Raw genomic sequence first — 15,137 nt, 5'->3', positions numbered from 1 at the left:
GTAACCTCAAACACAACCTGCTCTAAAAAGCCATCTCATAGGCATTCAACAAATTCCCTCTCTTGCGATCTGACACCAACCTGATTTTCCCAATCCCCTTGCATATTGAAGTCCCCCATTGTACAGTAATTGTGACATTACCCTTATTACATGCCTTTTACAGTTCCCTTTGCAATTTCAACCCCACACTTGGCTACTATTTGGAGGCCAGTATATGAATCCCATATTTTTTTTTTAACCTCGCATTTTCTTAACTCCACCCATAAAGATTCAGCATTCTCTGACCCTACATCACTTCTTTCTAAAGACGTAATTCTATCTCTTACCAACAGAGCCACACCACCTCCTATGCCTTCCTGCCTGTCCTTTTGATACAAAGTATATCCTTTGATGTTAAACTCCCAACAAGCTCCTTCCTTTCAGCCATGACTCAGTGATGTCCACAATGGCATACCAACCAACCTCTATTTGCACCACGAGTTCATCCACCTATTCCAAATGTTATGCACATTTAAATACAGCACTTTCAGGTCTACATTCTTTGCTCTTTTGAATTTTGCCACTGTGGTACAATTTAACTCTTTGCTCTGTCTGCATTTGTACCCAATCATTGACTTGTCCTCTCCATTCATGTTACATCCATCATCTACTTGTAAACCTGCTGGCTAATCCTCAGCTCTATCATACTGGCTCCCATCCCCCTGCCATATCAGTTTGAACCACTCCCAACAGCTCTAGCAAACCTGCCCTCAAGAATATTGGTCCCCCTCAGATTCAAGTGCAACCTGTCCCTTTTGTGCAAGTCACACCTGTCCCAATTATCCAAAATCTGAATCCCTGCCTCTTGCTCAATTCTTCAGTCTCCCAGTTATCTGGCACCTCATTTTATTTCTATCCTCGGTGTCGTGTGCCACGAGCAGCAATCCTGAGGTTACTGTACTACCATTGAAGTCCTGCTTCTCAGCTTCCTTCCTAACTCCCTGCATTTTGTTTTCTGGACCTCCGCCCTTTTTCTACCTCTGTCATTGGTACCAATATGTACCATGACTTCTGGCTGCTCACCCTCCCTTTTCAGGATATTATTGATGTGTTCAGAAACATCGCAGACCCTGGCACCTGGGAGGCAAGCTACCATCCGTGTTTCTATTTCGTGTCCACTGAGTTGCTTATCTGTCCACTGACTGTAGAATCCCCTGTCGCTGCTGTCATCCTCTTCAGTTCTCTTTCACCAGACTTGCGCAGGAACAATTCTCCTGTGTCTGCACAGCACTCCAATCAATGACTCTCGCTGAAAAATCTTCCTGCTTTTTAAAGCTCTTCACCAGACTTGTCAGAGCCAAATCGGGATCAAAATGGGAAGAGAAAGATGAGGTCATTTGTGGGTAAAGCTATAGGTATAATTGAGGCGTTTAAAAAAAATCAGCATTTTTGAAGTACCTAACACAGTTAAAATTTGAAGGACTGAGATTCCCCGTTCAATTCTCAATGAGGGGATTAGTAGCAATTTATACTTGTGCCTCCACATTCTTTGCTTCTCAGTAATGTGTAACATGTTGTAAGGTTTCACAGCTGATGTAATGGTTTCTCTGCAGCAACGATGTTTGGGTTATGACTAGAGATAACGGGGTTTGGAATGCTGGGGCTTTGCAATGAGAGAAATGTTGTTCTTTCTTGTGAGTCTGGAAGAGAGACTTTCGCGGTCTTTTGCCGGGGAGAGATGAGGAGAGAAGACGCGAAGGGAGAGAGTCGGTAGACCGCCGGACGGAGTGGACTTGGAGCGAGGATCCGAAGGTCAGCGATGCTCGAAGGAGGTCAATGGTGGACGACCGGCTTATTGTGAGCTCCAACATTGCGCAATAGACCGTTTTAATGAGAATGCGCCATTTTTCTTTTTTTTTTGTTCCTTTACTAACCCTATAGTCAAAGTAAGAATTATAAAGCTCAAACATTTAATCGCATATTGTGTACTGTTTGTTACTTCGGGGTACTGACTTTTAACAGGGGACACATCGTGCAGCATCCACCCAAATGAGATTTCTTAAGTTTGGCCGGGCCGGGGGCTATCACCCCCTATAATAAGCTGCTAGCCGAAGTGAGAGGTCCAGTTGTATGTCCTATATAATTATATCAGTACACTGACTCTGAAATTTATTCCACTGGAGTCAATGAGGAAATACTACAGATATACCAGGTGAGGAACATCAAAGTCCTGATGAATGGTCTTGGACCAAAACACCGACTGTTTATTCATTTTCATAGGTGCTGCCTGGCCTGCTGAATTCCTCCAGCATTTTGTGTGCGTTGCTTTGGATTTCCAGCATCTGCAGAATCTCTCGTGTGTTTGAACATCAAAATGTTGCACCCCAAGTTGCCTAGCAAGCATGAGCCTTACTGTGTGGGCAGATGTACTTTAGGATTGAAGGGTGCCTGGGTAACTCTCACTAATTGCTGATTGTATTAAATTCCCTGCTATGAGTAGATTTAATGATGGCATGTTAGATATTCACACCAACCGCAAAAGATAAAAGTTACTTAGCAAAACCTCCATGATTCATATTTTCCACCTTCTCTCCAGGCTAGTTGGCTTCATGGATGAATAAAGCAGAACTTTGTTTGCAAATCAATGATTTATACGCTTTGTTCTTGTTTTCTATTTATTTTGGCCTTTTTACATTTTATCTGTTTGAAACATTATTGTGTATTGCTGGGCGGGGACAGCTTTATTGGCTGGATTTAGTAACTACTCATTGGCTTCCATGAAAGGGGCACCTTTTGATTGGGTTATGCTTTTGTTTCGCCAAAGCCAATGGGGTCAAAAAATTGTAAACTTCTTGCACAGATCCAAAGCCAATAAAGCTGCTGATTAATGTCCTGGGTCCGTTTTCAGCAGTTTGTGTTTATTTGTGCATAATTAAACTCTGAGCCCTGGAGAAAACTGCATTTGTTCTGAGAATCCTTCCTGATGTAGTTCTCAAAGAAGAATTATTGATGTGGCTGCTAGTTTCCTATCAAGTTCCACTACACTTCATAGGTCTTTGATGTTCCTTAAACCTGATCTCTTCTGTTCAAATGTTTTTCTTCAACCACAGTCCAAGGACATCTTTTTTAAAAAAACATTTCCTGGGATTATCTTTGTCTTTCAAAAAAAAGGGTCAAATGTAATTTATTGGGAAGGGCAGGGGATGGAGTGGGATCAAGATGCCTCGTAGGCAGTGTAGGAGGAGGACCATTGCAGTGATTACAGTTATGGAGAAAAACTTGTTTTTCTAAAGTTGGAACAGCGGAGATCAATGAAATCTCAGAATCTGATGACTTTCATCTTCAAGGGAAAGATTTTAAGACTTGATTGTGCTCAAGGTTTTGCTTTTTAAATCAAAATGGAATTGCCAATGTTTGTAAGGCAAAGCCAGATGCTGCAGGCATTGAGCAGGTAGGTGGGGTGAGGAGTTGTGGGAGGAGGGGAGATGGTGTGGGTGTTGCTGCTGGGAGAAAAGAGACAGTTTTGTTAAATCCAAGACATATAGGCTAGTTTGACTACAAATTTTAACCAATTCACTTTCTGCTTGTGATAAGCTGAGAGATACTCATAGCATCCCTTAGGAAATCTGGTCACCTGCCTACAGGAAAGATATCAATATGCTTGAAAGAGTGTGGAGAAAATCCACACTGATGCTGCAAGGAGTTGAGGGCCTGAGCCACAGGGATAGGCTGAATAGGTTGGAACTTTATTGCAGGAGTGCGGGAGAACGAGAGGAAATCTTATACAGGTATACACAACTATCAGGGGCACGGATAGGGTGAATGCATGCAGACTTCTCCCCTCGAGTTTGATGAGACTAGAACTTAGTGTGAAAGGTGAAGTATTTAACCGGAACCCGAGGGGGGCTATTTCACTCAGAGGGTGGTCCGAGTGAGGGACACGGAAGTGATAGATGTGGGTCCAATTATAAGACTTAGGAGAAGCTTGGATAGGTGTATTGATGAGAGAGGTATGGAGGGAAATGGCCCAGGTACAAATAGATGGGACGAGGCAGAAATCCTGGCTGGCATGGGCTAGGTGGGCCAGATGAACTTTTCTATGAGCTGTTGTGCTCTGTGGCTTTATGTCTCGTGTGGTGGCTTAGGATGACGTGGGCATGGTATGAGGTGTTATACAGTTGGGTGAGGGATCCATTGGGTCTCATTGTCACTCACAATGCAGCTGTCTTGCCAGAACCCTTAGGGGGCTCACAATGGCACAGCAGCAGAAAGGATGTGTGTGGAAGTGTCCCTTTCAGGGAATACATTAAACTCCTCTTTGCTTTCTGAGTATCGAAAATTCTGTGGGGCTTTTTTTTCTGAGGAGGCATGGGGAGTCTTGGGTTACACTTATTCTGTATGGTGGCATACTGGAGTGTGAAAAATGTCAAATAAGATCCAGGTCAACTGAGAAGGAGGGACAGCTATGACAACTGTGAAGTGTTGGATTATGGGAAGTTAAACCAGGGGAGGACTTCCTTTAAATGGCAGGCCTCCAAGAGAATATAAAAGCCCATAGTTCTCTGAGAGTGGTGACACGGGTGGTGAAGTGCCTTCACTGGGCACAGGTGCTGTGGTGTCATGTTGTGGCTGTATGAGACTCTGGTGAGACTGCACTTGGAGTACAGTGTGCAGTTCTGGTCACCCAGCTATTGAAAGGATGTCATTAAAATGGAAAGTGTGCAGAAAGGATTCTCAAGGAAGCTGTTAGAACTGGAGGGGTTATACTATAAGGAGACTGGACAGGCTGGGACTGTTTACACTGGAGCATAGGAGCCTGAGCGGTGACCTCATAGCGGTATTTACAATCACGAAAGGCATAGATAAGGTGAATGTCCACGGTCTTTTTCCTAGAGAAGGAAAGTCTAGGATTAGAGAACACAAGTTTATGTCAAGAGGTGGAAGATTTTAAAGGAATCCTGAGGGGCAACTTCTTCACACAGAGTGGTGGTTATGTGGAATGAACTGCCAGAGGAAATGGCCGAGGTAGGTACAATTACAATGTTTAAGAAGTATTTGGACGTAGAAGAAAAGGAATGGTTTGGAGGGATATGTGCCTTACACCAGCAAATGAGGCCTAGCTCAAGTAGACAGGGTAGCCGGCATGGTGAATAGGGTCAAAGGCCTGTTTTTGTGATGTATAATTCTCTAACTCTATGACTCATACTGTACTAGTCAGACGAGATTACTTGCCTCAATGTCAGTAAAACAAAAGCACTGGTTATTGACTTCAGGAGAGGGGTGGGGTGGGGTGGGGTGGGGGTCGGTACAGTGTACATGCTCCTGTTTACAGCATTTCAGTAATGTTGAGTCGAAGAGGTTTGAGAATTTCAAATTCCGAGGATTGACCATCACCAATAGTCTGTTCTAATCCAACCACGCAGATACCACAGTTAAGAAAATGTTTCACCCCCTCTGTTTCCTCAGAAGACTCAAGAAACTTGGCATATGGCCCTTGAAGCTCACCATTTTGTTATCATTGTATCAAATAAAGCATGTACTCCAGATGCATGTCATCTGCTCTGCTCAAAACCACAAGAAACCACAGGAAATTGTGGACAAAGCTCGGCATATCATAGAAACCATTTCAGTGGGAAGAGCGGTTTAGCTTTCAATGATTTCTTTTTGCTGCTTTTTATTTATGTCTGTTAAGTGACAGAAATGCATGGGTTCTTCAAGGCAAGGCCAAGGCCCATACTTGCTCGTGATATTCCCCCACTCCCCCATCATAACAGTAGGGGCGGGATGTTCACTGATGATTGCACAAAGATCCATTGATTTTCAGATGACGAAATATTCTATGCCTGCATGGGTAACGCTCCAGCAAGTGACAGGTTGGATCTGTGACAGGCAAGTGCCGGACAATGCCCTTCTCAGTCAAGAGAATGTTTACCTCCCTCCCTTGACATTTAATGAGATGACCTTCACTGGGAGGATACAAAAGTGGATTCAACATGCAAAGCTGGCCGAAAGTGCAGAATAAAATCCAGTGTAGTCAGAGGCTGATCCTGTGAGTCTTTCCACCACCTTCAACTTTCACTTGCAGCTCTCTCCTTAGTGGACTGAAGTTCAGTTCCAATAACACTGACACTACCCAGGACAGAGGACCTTTCTGGCTGGTTCTTTATCCACCCTCTTACCCACACCACCACACACTCTGCCTGTAGGGAGGACCATGTCAAAAATACACCTGCTCTGAAGGGTCTTGGCCTGAAACGTCGACTGTACTCTTTTCCATAGAGGCTACCTGGCCTGCTGAGCTCCCCCAGTATTTTGTGTGTGCTGTCTGAAGGACATTATCTTGTTTTTGCACAGAGGAGAGGTGAGTTTATAGTGCAACCTGCCAGAGGAAGTGGCAGAGGCGGGCACAGTTACAACATTTGGGCAGGTATGTGGATAGGAAATTTTTACAGGGCTGTGGGCTAAACGCAGGCAAATGGGATTTGCTCAGTAGACAATCTGACCAGCATGGCCAAGTTAGACCAGAGGGTCTGTTTCCAAGCTATACTCGACACTACAACTTGAAATTGGTTTTGAAAAAGTTATGAGGAGCATTGATATGAATTTGCTTGAACACAGTACAAGAGTGGAGAGCTGTAGCCAAGGAAGGAAAAGAGATTCTTCTCCAAGTGAGGAGATGACAAGATGTGGAGGGGGTTCTGCAAATGGTGGTCAAGGTTGTGGGATTGGGAAGTGCTGGCAAAGCAGCCAGAGCAAGTGTATATTCAACATTTTGTGTGTGTTGCTTGGATTTCCAGCATCTGCAGATTCTCTCTTGTTTGTGAACGTCCCTCAGATCCCCTTTAATTCCTTCCCCTTTCACCTTAAAAATAAGTTTTGGACTCCCCTACCTGGGCAAAAGACTTTGACTTATTTAAATCCCTCATGATTTTGGAAACCTCCGTAGGTCATCAATATTATGGAAAGCTATTAGCACTTTCCTAAAGTCAAAGAAGGTTGGGTGATTCAGATTCTAATGGCAACTGGGGTGAAGGTAGCAGGAACTGGGGGGCTTAGAAGGAGGAAACATCAGTGATACCCCTGAGCCACCACGCTACCCTCCTGTGAAAATGATACTGATGTTTGCAGTGCAGGATAAATGCCACTTTATTAGGTACACCTGCTTATCAGCCGATCGTTTGGCAGCGACTCAGTGCATGAAAGCATGCAGAGATAGAACATAGAAGAATACAGCACAGGAACAGACCCTTCAGCCCACAATGTTGACCTAACCCAAATAAATTAGTAACCAAATGACCAACTGAACTGATCCTTCTGCCTGCACGTTATCCATATCCTCCCTATTTCCTATCTAAATCCCTCTTAAAAGTTCCTAATGTTTCCGCCTCTACCATCACCCTAGGCAAGCACATTCTTGGCATCCACCACTCTCTATGTAAAGAAAAACTTGCCCCTTACATCTTCTTTGAAATAACCCCTTCTCACCTTAGATGCATGCCTTCTGGTATTCAATATTTCGTCCCTGGGAAAAAAAGATGCTGCCTGTCTAGCCTCCTCATAAATTTCTAAACCTCTATCGGCCTCCACTGCTCCAGAAAAGCTCCAGACAACCCAAGTTTGTGCAAGTTCAAGTTCAATGTTAATTATCATTGAAACATACATGAACGTTGCCAAATGAAACAGCGTTCTTCCGAGGCCAAGAGCAGCCTATGAGGCAACAAGGACAGTCTGTGGTTTATGTTTCTGTGACACAGGCTTACAGACAAAGAAACTACAAAGAGTACAGAATCCGCTGTACTACAAACTGTACAAGTTACTGAAAATCCACCGGAAATTACCTGTACCTAATATAGTGGCCACTGAGTGCATGTTCACGGTCTTCTGCTGCTGTAGTTCATGGTTATACGTGTTGTACTATACATTCAAAGATGCTCTCCTGCACACTGCTGTTATAACACGTGGTTATTTGTGTTACTGTTACCTTCCTGTCAGCTTGAACCAATTAGGCCTCTCCTCTGACCTCTCACGTTAACAAGGTGTTTTCGCTCACAGAACGGGCAGTCACTGGAGGCTTTCTTGTTTTTCACACCATTCTGTGTAAGCTACAGAGCCTGTTGGGCGTGCATTTCTGAGATCCTCAAACCACCCCATCTGGCACCGCCAATCATTCCACATTCAAAGTTACTTAGATCCCATTTCTTCCCCAATCTGATGTTTGCTATGAACAACAACTGAACCACTTGGCCATGTCTGCATGCTTTTATGCATTGAGTTACTGCCACATGATTGGCTGAATAGATATTGACATTAACAAGCCGGTGTACAGGTGTACCTAATAAAGTGCCCACTGAGTGTATAAGCAAACGTGAGGAAAGTTAAACTACAAGAAAAAATTTCAGTTTAGATCCTCACCCAACAGGACCTTGGAGTCCCTGAAGTGGGATCATTTGGTCTCTGCTGGCTTATTGGAACTCTTCCGAGACCAGAGGGCACCACATGCCTGGAGTGCATACAGAACAGCAAGGATCAGGGTTTACCTGTATTTAACAAAAGGAAAACAAGAAAGAAGCAAAGAAAAGAAGCCACACAAAATGTGAATCTGGGCATGAAGATGCCGTCTGATTGAAAAAGCATGCCTTATATGGAAAGGCTGCATGAGCTAGGGGCTTTTCTCTTTGGGTTGAAGGAGAATGACAGATAACTTGACAGAGGTGTATGAGATGATTAGAGACATTGATATAGTGGACAGCTGGCGTCTTTTCCCCAGGGTGGAAATACATAATACAAGAGGGTGTGATTTTAAGGAGATTGGACGAAAGTACAAGGGGAATGTCAGAGGTAGGTTTTTTACACAGATAGTGACAGGTGTGTGGAATGCACCGCCAAGGGTGATAGTAGAGGTCGATGCATTCGGGACATTTAAAAGTCTCTTAGGCAGGCACATGACTGAAAGAAAAATGAAAGGAGGAGTTAGATTGATCCTGGAGTAGTTTAAAAGATTGGCAAGTATCATGGGCCAGGAGGCCTGTACTGTTAACACAGAACAGAACATAGAACAGTACAGCACGGTAACAGGCCATTCAGCCCACAATGTTGTGTTGAACCAGCTAAAAAGCAAATCAAAAACACCCAAACACAAATCCCTCCTACATACACAATGTCCATCTCCCTCCATCTTCTTCATATTCATGTGCCCACCTAAATATATTTTAAAAGCCTTTAATATATTTGCCTGTACCACCATGCCAGGCAAGTGCATTCCAGGCATTCACCACTCTGAGTAAAAAACTTACCCCTCGCAACCCCCCTGAACCTACCCCCTCCAACCCTCAATGCATAACCCCTCATGTTGGACATTTCAACCCTGGGGAACAGATACTTCCTGTCTGCTCTGTATTCCATGTTCTATCTCAGTCTGTTAACATAAATGATTATAACCAAACTACACACACAAAATGCTGGTGGAACACAGCAGGCCAGACAGCATCTATGAGGAGAAGCACTGTTGACGTTTTGGGCTGAGACCCTTAATCAGGACTGGGTCTTGGCCCGAAACATCAACAGTGCTTCTCCTTATAGATTCTGCCTGGCCTGCTGTGTTCCACCAGCATTTTGTGTGTGTTGCTTGAATTTCCAGCATCTGCAGATTTCCTCATGATAACCAAACTACAAGTGCTTTTCAGGTCACAATCTGAGCTTATGTACAATATGTTATAAGGAAAGCAAATTGTTGATTAATTAGTGCTGGCATGGTCCTGGAGGAACATTGTTTCATTTTTACTGTGTATTGTACCAGCAGTTATGGTTGAAAATGACAATAAAAAGTGACTTGACTTGACTTGACATACAGAAACGTTGCTTGAAGAACTGCAAAGTCTGCCAATGTTGCAAATTAACTTGTGAATGCAGTACCCATCACTAGAAACACTGTGTAGTAAATCACCAGGCAGGGCAGTTACTGCTGCTTTGAACTCCCCTACTCTGGGGAAAAGACTTGCTATTCACCTTATTTATGCCCCTCATGGGCTTTGGTCATCAGATCAAGAGAACGTTTACCACATAAGTATTCTGCATAAACTTATACTCACGCAGCCTTCCCCTCTCTCCACCTTTCCTCCTCAACTATTTCCATGGATGTATGTTAGGCACTAGGATTATTGAAAGGGAAAACTTGATCTAATTTGGATCAGAAAACGGTATCTTCCTCCGCATCCCTTCATTAATATTGGACAACACACTAGAGCAGTTTAGTTAAATAATTTCACGCTGTTGTGTTTACAACATCCTGTAACACAGTCCAAAACCACATGAGCAGAACCAATAAGAGAGCCATATGTTGCCCTGTGTTACAATTCAGGAAACAAATTAGGAATAATCCACACCATCATGTGAATAAATTTTCCTATACAGTATTTTTCATATTTCCAGATTTAAATCCAGATTCATATCTCCAGCATGATCAAAGACCCTACCCACCCTGGACATGATCTCATCTCCCTTCTTCCGTCGGGCAGAAGATACAAAAGCCTGAAGGCACGTACCACCAGGCTCAAGGGCAGCTTCTTCCCTCCTGTTATATGACGACTGAATAATATGGTAGGGTAGACTATTAACCTCACTATCTACCTCGCTACGATGTTGTATTTTATTGTTTGCTGCCACTGCTCTTTCTCTGTAGCTGTTACACTTTATTCTGCATTCTGTTAGTGCTTTACCTTGTTCTACCTCAATGCACCGCATACTGTATGAAGAGTATCCAAGAGAAGTTTTTCTCTGTATATGACAATAATAAACCTATTCCAGTTCAGTTTGGTTGAAAAGTGGTCACACTATACATGGAAGCCTGGGGTAAATTCTCTGCGACTTGGCAAGGTGATTTAGCGTTACAACCATTTCCAAGCTAGGGTATGAAGCAGGCCCCATGGAATGGGTCACAAGCAGGAATCCCCACTGCACGAGCTTAAGGAGCTGAAGCAGAGATTATTTTTTGGTGGAGGTTAACAGTGGTGCCTCTTATATTGATGCATTCATAGTAAAATGGATAAGATGTTTGGCAGGGAAGGATACAAGCTGCAAGTCTGAAAAAATAAATGATTGCAGGACTATTCTTCTGTTGAAGAATGATAACTTGGAGGCTAAGACATTTTACATTTGCTGTATGAAGAGTCACAGAGACATGCTGCATGGATAGGCTAAAGGACAGCTCTATCTTGCTGTGATAACACTCTTGCACAGGCCTCTTGTTTGAAGTAACAAGGGAGAGCGTGACATCTTGAAAAGCAGGAGCCGTTTGAAAACAGCAGGTCTCATTGGGGGTGAGTGACTGTTTGAAGTAGCGAATGAGAGAGTGAAATCTTGCGGGGTGGGAGACATTTGAAAGCAGCAAGTCTGATCGGGAGTGAGTCATTGTTTGAAGCAGTGAGTGAGACAGTGACATCTTACAGGACGGGAGCTGTTTTGAAATGGTAAGTCTAGTTAGAGGGAGTCATAGTTTGACATAATGAGTGAAAGAGCAACATCTTGCAGGGTAGTGGCCATTTGAAATCAGTAAGTCTCATCAGGAGTGAATCTTATTTGAGCCAATAAAAAGAAAGAGGTGTAATCAGGGGAGCGGCTAATGTTAGAGTGGGACAGTATTAGAGTGCTCAGGCTTTGGCTCAACAGGCTTCGGCATAAATAGGCAGAGGCTAAAGGTACTGAGCCCTTTGGAGATCTTTAGTTGATTGTAGAACTTAAGCTTAAGAAGTTAGGGCCAAAGGTACAACAAATTTAGGCAGGATGGTAGTTATACCAGTAGAACATTTCTCCTATAAGATGTGGGATTGCAGGGTAACTAATGGTCTCCTTGATGACTACATCTGTAAGAAGTGCAAACTTCAACTCCTGACTGACAAGGTCAAGGAACTGGAGCTGGAGCTGGATGCATTCAGGACCATCCGGGAGGCTGAAAACCTTTTAGGTGCAACTTTTACTGAGGTGGTAACACCCAGCGTGTTGGCTGACCACCAGGGGAGTAAGCAGTTAGTGGAGGGCAGCCTATGGTTACTTTCCTCAACAACGAGTATACCCCTTTGAATACTGCTGGGGGGAATGACATATCAGGGTACAAAAGCTGCAGCCAGACCAGTGGTACTGTGAGGCCAGAAGGAAGTGACATAGGATCAGAAGACGTAGAATTCTTGTGAGTATAGTTAAGAAATTACAAAGATAAAAAGACCCTGATGAGAATCATAAGAGACCTCTGAACGGTAGCCAGGATGTGGGATATAAATTACAATGGGAGATAGAAAAAGCATGTAAAAAGGGCAATGTTATGATAGTCATGGGGGATTTCAGTATGCAGGTAGATCAGGAAAATCAGGTTGGTATTGGATCGTAGGAGAAGGAATTTATAAAATGCCCGTGAGATGACTTTTTAGAGCAGCTTGTGGTTCAGCCCACTAGGGGAAAGGCTATTCTGGATTGGGCATTGTGTAATGACCCAGATTTGATTAGGAAGCATAAGGTAAAGGAACCCTTAGGAAGCATTGATCATAATAGGATAGGATTCACCCTGCAGTTTGAGAGGGAGAAGATAAAGTCAGATGTTTCAGTACTACAGTGGAGTAAAGGGAATTACAGAGGCATGAAAGGGGAGCTGGCCAAGGTTGATGGGAAGGGGCTGGTGTTGAAGCATATCAGCTCCTGTCTGAGTGGCCACATGGATCCACTCCAATTTGCCTACTGAAGCAACAGGTCTACAGCAGATGCCATCTCATTGGCTCTTCACACAACCCTGGAACATCTGGACAGCAAAGCTGCATACATTAGGATGCTCTTTATCGACCACAGCTCAGCATTTAATACCATCATTCCCTCAAAACTAATCAGTAAACTCCAAGACCTGGGCCTCAGTACCCCCTTGTGCAATTGGATCTTCCATCAGACAGGTGCATCACAGGGATGTGTACCTAGTCCCTGCTCTACTCGCTTTACACCTATGACTGTGTGGCTAAGTACAGCTCCAACACCATATACAAGTTTTCTGATGACACCACTGTTGCAAGCCGTATCAAGGGCAGTGATGAATCAGCATACAAGAAGGAGATCGAGCCAACTTCTCACTCAATGTCAATAAGACCAATGAACTGATTGTAGACTTCAGGAGAGGGAAACCAGAGGTCCATGATCTAGTAATCATCGAAAGATCAGAGGTGGAGAGGCTCAGTAACTTTAAATTCTTGGGTGTCACTATCTCAGAGGACCTGTCCTGGACCCATCATAGAAATATAATTGCAAAGAAAGTACGACAGTTCCTCTACTTCCTTGGGTGTCTGAGAAGATTCAACATGTCTTCAAAAAGTTGGCTGCTGGTGACAAGTGGTGTTCTGCAGTATTCAGTATTGGGACCGCTTCTCATTATATGTCAATGATTTGGATGATGGAATTGATGGCTTTGTGGCCAAGTTTGGAGATGATATGTAGATAGGTGGAGGGGCAGGTAGTGATGAGGAAGCGGGGAGTTTGCAGAAGGACTTGGACAGATTGGAAGAAGGGGCAAAGAAGTGGCAGCTGGAGTATAGTGTCAGGAAGCGTAAGGTCATATATTTTGGTAGAAGGAATGCATAGAGTATTTTCTAAATGGGGAGAAATTATTAAAATATCAGAGATGAAGAGGGAGTTGATAAGAGTCCTTGTTCTGGATTCCCTACAGGTTAACTTGCAGGCTGAGTTGCTGGTGAGGAAGGCAAATGCAGTGTTAGCATTCATTTCGAGAGGACTAGAATATACTGTAAGAGCAAGAATGCAATGCTGAGGCTTTACGAGGCATTGGTCAGACTGCACCTGGAGTATTGTGAGCAGTTTTGGGCTCCTTATCTAAGAAAGGATGTACTGGCATTGGAGAGGGTCCAGAGGAGATTGATGAGAATGATTCCAGGAATGAAAAGGTTGACATATGAGGAGTGTTTGATGGCTCAGGACCTCTACTCGCTGGAGTTTAGAAGAATGAGGGCAGATCTCATCGAAACCTATCAAATATTGAAAGGCCTAGAGTAGATGTGGAGAGGATATTTCCTATAGTGTGTGAGTCAAGGACCAGAGGGCACAGCCTCAGATTAGAGGGACGTCCATTTACTGTAGAACAGAGATTAGGAGGAATTTCTTAGGATTAGAAAATGTGGTGAACCTGTGGAATTCATTACTATGGACCACGGTGGAGTCCAAGTCACTGAGAATATTTAAAGTGGAGGTTGATAGGTTCTTAGTTAGTCAGGATGTCAAAGGATACAAGGAGAAGGCAGGAGAATGGGGTTGATAGGGATAATAGATCAGATATGATGGAATGACAGCGAAGATTCAATGGGCTGAATGGCCTAATTCTGCTCCTATGGCTTAAGGCGTCATGGTATGATCAGAGAACTCCTGATCTCTCACAGTGTTTGCACGTTACTGTCCTCCTGCACTGCACTTCTGAATGCTGTTATTGTTTTCCTTTGGCACTGGCTCGATGTATTTATGTTTGGAATGATGCGTAGGGATGGCATACAAACAAAACCTTCTCATTGTAAACCAATTTGGGCCATAAAATCTGTGACAATTATCAACCACCCATTGACACTGAGCCTGTACTAATTCCATTTTATTCTTCCCTGCAAATTTGATCATCCACTGGGGGCAATTTAACAGCAGCCAATCACTTTACCAACTCGTGCATCTTTGGGATTTGGGGGGGTAGCTGGAGTGCTTGGGGAAAACCTAAGTGATTGTCCCCACATTCACATCTTTGCAGGAGAGGACTGAAGATGGTGTTGGAGATTGGAGCACCAGTGGCTATGCCAGTAGGAGCACTTGGACAGATGGGCATTAGAGAGTTATGAGCCGAGCATGGGAAATTGGCTAGACAGCATGGTCAGCCTAGACTCATTGAGCTGAAGGACTTGCATCAACCTGTATTTCTACACTCTATGACCCTCCATGATATTCTTATTTTTAATTTTGAACAAAAAAAACATTCTACTTGCTCTGAGATTGTTAAATTTTCATTTAAGGAACCTTTGTGTATTATAAAGTCAATAGTAAGTTTTAGCAAAAGAATGTTGATTTATGTTTTCCTACTGGACTTAAAATAATATGTAGGTGTAGTAAAATCTGTATGTCTTTCTTGTGTCATGGGAAAA

This window comes from Hemitrygon akajei, chromosome 7 (assembly GCF_048418815.1).
Source record: "Hemitrygon akajei chromosome 7, sHemAka1.3, whole genome shotgun sequence".
Lineage (NCBI taxonomy): Eukaryota > Metazoa > Chordata > Chondrichthyes > Myliobatiformes > Dasyatidae > Hemitrygon > Hemitrygon akajei.
Note: the sequence above shows the minus strand (reverse complement) of the source record.